General features: G+C 55.3%; 1 long non-coding RNA gene across 1 annotated transcript; it reads left to right on the top strand.

Moving 5' to 3' along the window:
- Window positions 1-2,054: 2,054 nt before the first annotated feature.
- Window positions 2,055-3,460, top strand: LOC309653308. The gene is made up of 2 exons (XR_014259073.1): window positions 2,055-2,484; window positions 2,789-3,460. It is a non-coding gene; the product is annotated as an uncharacterized lncRNA (long non-coding RNA).
- The last annotated feature ends 2,217 nt before the right edge of the window (window positions 3,461-5,677 follow it).

A 5,677-nucleotide genomic window follows, 5' to 3' on the forward strand; every position in this document is an offset into this window, starting at 1 on the left:
TTAAAAAATAGAACAGGGACTTCCCTGGTGGCGCAGTGGTTAAGAATCCACCTGCCAATGCAGGGGACACGGGTTCGAGCCCTGGTCCGGGAAGATCCCACGTGCCGCGGAGCAACTAAGCCCGTGCGCCACAACTGCTGATCCTGCGTGTCACAACTACTGAAGCCCGCGAGCCACAACTACTGAAGCCCTTGCGCCTAGAGCCCGTGCTCCGCAACAAGAGAAACCACCGCAATGAGAAGCCCGTGCACTGCAACGAAGAGTAGCCCCCGCTCGCCGCAACTAGAGAAAGCCCGCGCACAGCAACGAAGACCCAACGCAGCCAAAGAGAAATTAATTAATTTTTAAAAAAGAATATGTTTTTAAAATATCCTGCTGGTCATCAAGAAGATAACAGCAATACCAATGTTTTTGGAAATGGGCGAAGGATATGAATAGGCTAGTTACAGAAAAGGAAATCCCCAAAGGTCGCAAGAATATAGTAGGAGTGCAGACGGGTACAGCCATAGCAGAGAGCAGCGTGGCGCGACTGAATCCAATGACGGCTGCCCATCCCTAAAGCCCAGCAATTCTGCTCCTGGGAACTTGCCACTGGTCCCCTTAATGGGTATGTATGAGGATGTCCATCAGGTATTTTTCGCGGAGGCGGGAGTCAGAGCCCCCTAGACGTCCCACTGACCCTCCTTCTGCCCTTATTTCAGACCCTCAGGTGGGTCTGGTTAATTCATGAGTTTCCTCTTGTGATATGGACGACAGCAGAAGCCAACATGCTAGACCCTTGCTCAGTACATTCTCTGGGCTTTTCCCGCACATGTCCAACCAGTGTCCACGCCTACTCACTACCTACCCATGTGAGTCCGGTTCTGCACTGATGGTTTTTTTTTTTTTTTCTTTTTCCAGTGATGATGATTAAAACCTATTTGCTAAACCTAAAACTAAAAAACTATAAGAATGTCTGCTCATGGCTGCCCCTCTGCAACTCCCACAGGGGAACCTGGGACAGAGAGCTCATTGAGTCTTCCGTAAGTGACTGTGAGGCTTTAATTCCCACTTGGCTTTCGTACAGGACCGCGGCTCGGCCTCCCTAGTCAGTCGGCTGTGGTGGGAGTGGGTACAGCGTGGAGATCAGCAGATGCAGGGCCCCTGCTGCGTCTGGAGAGCCAGTGTTAAAGCTTCACCAGTGCAGCACTGGCAGCCCGGGCGAGGGCGCCTGCTGAGTGAGCGTCCACCTCGGGGCAGCCTCTGGGGCCGAGGGCAGGGCTGCGGAAGGACGATGACCAGCCCAGCGGGTGGAGGAGTGGCCTGCAAACAGCCGAGAGGAAGCCAGACCGGCCCGTGTCACCTCCTGGCCCTGGGACACGAGGGGCCGGGCCGGCCCAGGGGGGACCTGTGAGGCCTTGGCTGGCGCATCTCTCAGGACAGCTGACGTGGATCAGCTCTCCGGCAGGAAAGATGCTGTTTCTGGGTTCGGTCAGGTAAGTCAGTGGCTCCCCGCTAAGAGTACGCACGGGAACCTAGCCCGGGTTAGCTGAGCAGCGCTGGCCTATGGCCTGAGCGTCCAGTCCCTCCCCCTCCCCCAGCTCACCCATGGAAGCCCTAACCCCGCCACGGGACGGACTCTGGAGGCGGGCCTTTGGGAGGTAATAGGGTCTGGACGAGGTCATGCGGGTGGCACCTCCATGATGGGGTCAGTGAAGACGCCCACCAGCCCTGACCTCCCCGCTCGGCGGAGACCCCGCTGCTTGGAGGTCCTACGCTTCCCCTGCTGTTTGCGGTTTACTCTGGGCTTTACCGGGGGGCAGGGTCGGAGGGCTATGGGGGTGCGTGGGTGGCCCTTATTGCCTGGAGCAGATGGTTTGGGAGACGGGTCAAGGCCTCGGGAACGGAAAGGCGGCGTTCCCGGCTCGGCGGTGACTCCGTGGGCACTCGGCGCCCGCCCCACGCCTCCCGGCCCCGGACAGGAGGGGCCGGTCTGCGCAGGCGCATCCGGGGCGCCCGAAAGGAGCGGGGCTTCACGCTGGAGCTGAGTCTGTGCAGCCCGACGGGGCCTCCGGGGCGGCCGGCGGGGGGCAGGGTGGCAGCCAATCCGGAGCCGGGAGGCGTCGTCAGGGGTGTCTGCGCAGGCGCCCTGGGCGTCCCGGGGCCGAAGGGGCGGGGCCGCGTGAGGCGCGCAGGCTCTCCTCGGCTCTCAGAGGGACGCGCGGCGGCCATGCAGGCCCCGGGGGACGGCGGCGCGGCAGGCGCAGGGGGCCGAGGTGGCCAGCAAAGCTCCGGAACTCCTGGTTGCCGGAGAAGATCAGGTAGCCCTGAAGGCGAGGGTGGTCCCCGGCGCCCGGAAGCCCGGCGTGGGCCTGGCCGAGGAGGAGCAGCGAGGGGAGGCCCTGCTGCAGGCCGTCAGGGTGGGCGGGCGTCACGTGCCCTAAGACGACGTGGTGGAGGTGCAGCGCTCGCGGCTGTCGGGCCTGGAAGAAGACAGCTGGTGCTGTATCCTTTCCGTGGAGCCTCCCTGGGCTGGGGCAGCGGTGCGGTGGCCGGGTACGTGGCGGCCGCCTGCGGAGGGGACGGAGGGGAGCGCAGGGCGCAGTCAGGGGCAGCAGGGGCGGGCAGCCTGGCAGGAAAGGGGATTGTCAATGCCTGAGGAGCCTGGAGGGTGGGGAAGGACCGAAGGGTTAGGGAGGCGGCTCCGGGCGGTCTCATCCTGGGGTAAAAACGGGCCTCTGAGGTGTGGGCAAGCCCGAGATACCAGCAGATTCAGTAGCGGATGGTGCCTTAACCACGTCTCCCCCAGCAAGCTCACAGTGCCTTTCCGATCCCAACTGGAGGCACACATGGCCCACAGAGCTCTGATCGCAGGTGCCCAGCGTGACCCAGGCGTGATTCGGGAGGAATATACAGTGAATGGCAGTGCCCTAACTATGTGAGTTCTAGAAGAGTCTGCCGTGGGCGGGGGTCGGTGGCAGGTGCTGGGATCTGATCTCTGTCTTAAGAGTGCTGTGATGGGGCCGCCCATATACGGGCTTGGTATAAGGAGGGGGCTGGGGGCTGGGGGCTGGTGCCCTGGACCTACGTGAGCGATCTCCCCTTTAACCTGATTTCCCTTTTCCCTCACTTGTAGTAGATGGACTGCTGAAGACCTTGATCTCTTCCGAATTTCCATCGACTCCGTCCTCGATCAGCTTTCCCGGGTGATTGGGAATATTCAGCGCCTTTGGCCCCTGCCCCCCTAAAGGCTACGCGAAGGAAAGGGGGCTGAGGGCTAACCTTGTGTCCCCTACTAGGCAAGGCTTAGGGAATTCAAACTTGAGTAATCACCACTTTGTTATTTGGGTTTAATGTTTTGCCAGTACTGGCCCTTGGTATCGCTTGGTTCACTTGTTTGGTTTCCCTGCGGCTCGAGGAGTGGGATGCTTCAATGTGTATTACTGCAGAAAATAAAACTAGGCTACTGTTTTGTGTCACAGTTTCTTTTCAGCTGATGCATTTCTGGATTTTTTATCTTTGTCCTCGTGTTGGAGGGAAGGTTCTGGAATTCAGATATTCCAGTAGTACAAGGTAATTGAAGACAGTTTAGGAAAATGAAAATCAAGCCCGATGTTCAGCACTAACTACTGTCAACATTTTAGAACTATTATTTTAGTTGTACTTGCACGCTAAATGTATAACGGTATGCAATGTAGAAGTCATCAAGTTTAGCATTAAATTTTTTCCTGACTTTTTTTCATTTAACATACTAGCTTCTCCACATTCTAAAAACTCTTCAAAAATATGTTATTGAGTGAAGGTATATAAGATGCATCATAATGTAATCATTGAACATTTAAGTTGTTTTCAGTTTTTTCATTGCTACGGTTAACGATTCAATGGAATTCATGTATGTAATTCTTTCCATGAATGGTTATTTCCTTAAAGTATTTTCCAAAAGTTAGAAATATTGATCTAAATGTTTACTTTTCTATTTCTTTTTTGAGACTCTTGATCACAGGGAATTCCCTGTCAGTCCAGTGGTTAGGACACCGTGCTTCCACTGCAGGGGGCACGGGTTCGATCCCTGGTTGGGGAACTAAGATCCTGTAAGCCACGCGGCATAGAAAAAAAAAGAGAGAGAGAGAGAGAGGAAACAGACTATCTTTAAAAAAAAAAAGACTCTATCACAATTTCTCTTCAGAAAATACACCCACTACCAGATTTCTGGTTTCCTAACATCCTTGTCACAATTGGCTTGGTTTCCTACTAAAATTAAAAACTTGGTTTGCACAAGAAGAGAAAAACCCTAGGCACAGTAAAATAGCAGTGTTGTGGCTGACTGGACTTGTTTCAGATCAGTGCAGAAAAGTGCTGGTACAAGAACAATTAGTTGAGCGTTTGGGCAGGCGGAGTTAGCTCCCTCTGATATCCTTTATCCTGTGATCTTGCTAAACTCACTGACTGGTTCTCCTCACTCTTGTACATTGCATTCGGTTTTCTACATAGACAATCACGTTGTCTGCAGAGAAAGCTTTACTTCTTCCTTTCCGATTGGGATGTCTTTTATCAATTGATCTGTCTCCTCATAACGGGCTGGAGTTTTCTGAATCTTAGCATACCCTTTTCCTTGGGTGCTGGGTATTTTTTTTCCTAAGTATATTCCAGAACTTCAAAAAATCTAATATTGTTAACTTACTTGGAAACAGTTTGATCCTTTTGAGTCTTGCCTTGAGACTTTATGGGTGGGAGCAGAGCAGCTTTTAGTTTTCCACACTACTGAGACAAGATCCCTCTGAGTACTGTATATGATGTCACCCGAATTCGGAGTTTCGACTAGCGGACCCTCCGCCCTTGGGCACGGTTCTCCCCCTGTGCCGCTGTGTCCTCTCCGGTCCTCCACCCGCCAGCTCCGGCTGCCTGCGCTCTGCGATCCACCCCCGAGACCCGGGGAGGCGGCTGGACTCGGTCCGGACAGTCCGTGTAGACAGCAAGCTGGGGCAGCTGCACGGCTCACCTCTTCGGGGTCTCAGCTCCCAGAGGTCACTGAGGGTCCTCCCTCGCCTGAGGCCCAGTTTCTTCACAGCCTGTGTTTCATATCTTTTGGCTGCATTTAGGGGATCCTTGCCAGCCAGTGGCGGGGAGATCCGGTCCCTGTTCCTGCATGTGCGTGAGCGGAGTCTGCCGGGACAGAACCCAGAGAGCTCTGGCCGCGTGGGCTGGAGGGAGGGGGACGCTGGTGCTGGGGATGGTGGCGGTGGGCATGGCGATGACGGTGATGAAGGAGCATCTCCCCCGCCGGCACGCAGCAGCTCTGGTGGCTACGGTGATGCTGCCTTTCAAAATATAAGTCAGATCACGTCTCCCCTGCCTAGTTCCCGTCGCGGGCTCCATTCTCACCCAGAACATAAGCCAGAGGTCCTTGTAATGGCCAGCAAGCCCCCACATTCTAATCTGTGAATCCCCCATTGCCCCTCTTACCTCCTCTGCTCTCTCTTGCTCACTCCACGCCAGCCACGCTGGCCTCTTGCCTGTGCCCTCAACATTCCAGGTTTTCTACTGAGTTAGGGCTTCTGCACAGTCTGTTCTCCCTGCCTTGAATGTGCTCTCCAATACTGCGCCTGGCTGACTCTCTCATCTCCTGCGAGTCTGCCCGGATCTCATCTTCTCACGCTACTTCTTCCTGCGGCCACCAACAGCGCAGTGTGCAGCCAAT

Source organism: Balaenoptera physalus (assembly GCF_965194825.1).
Source record: "Balaenoptera physalus genome assembly, chromosome: X".
NCBI classification, from domain to species: Eukaryota; Metazoa; Chordata; class Mammalia; order Artiodactyla; family Balaenopteridae; genus Balaenoptera; species Balaenoptera physalus.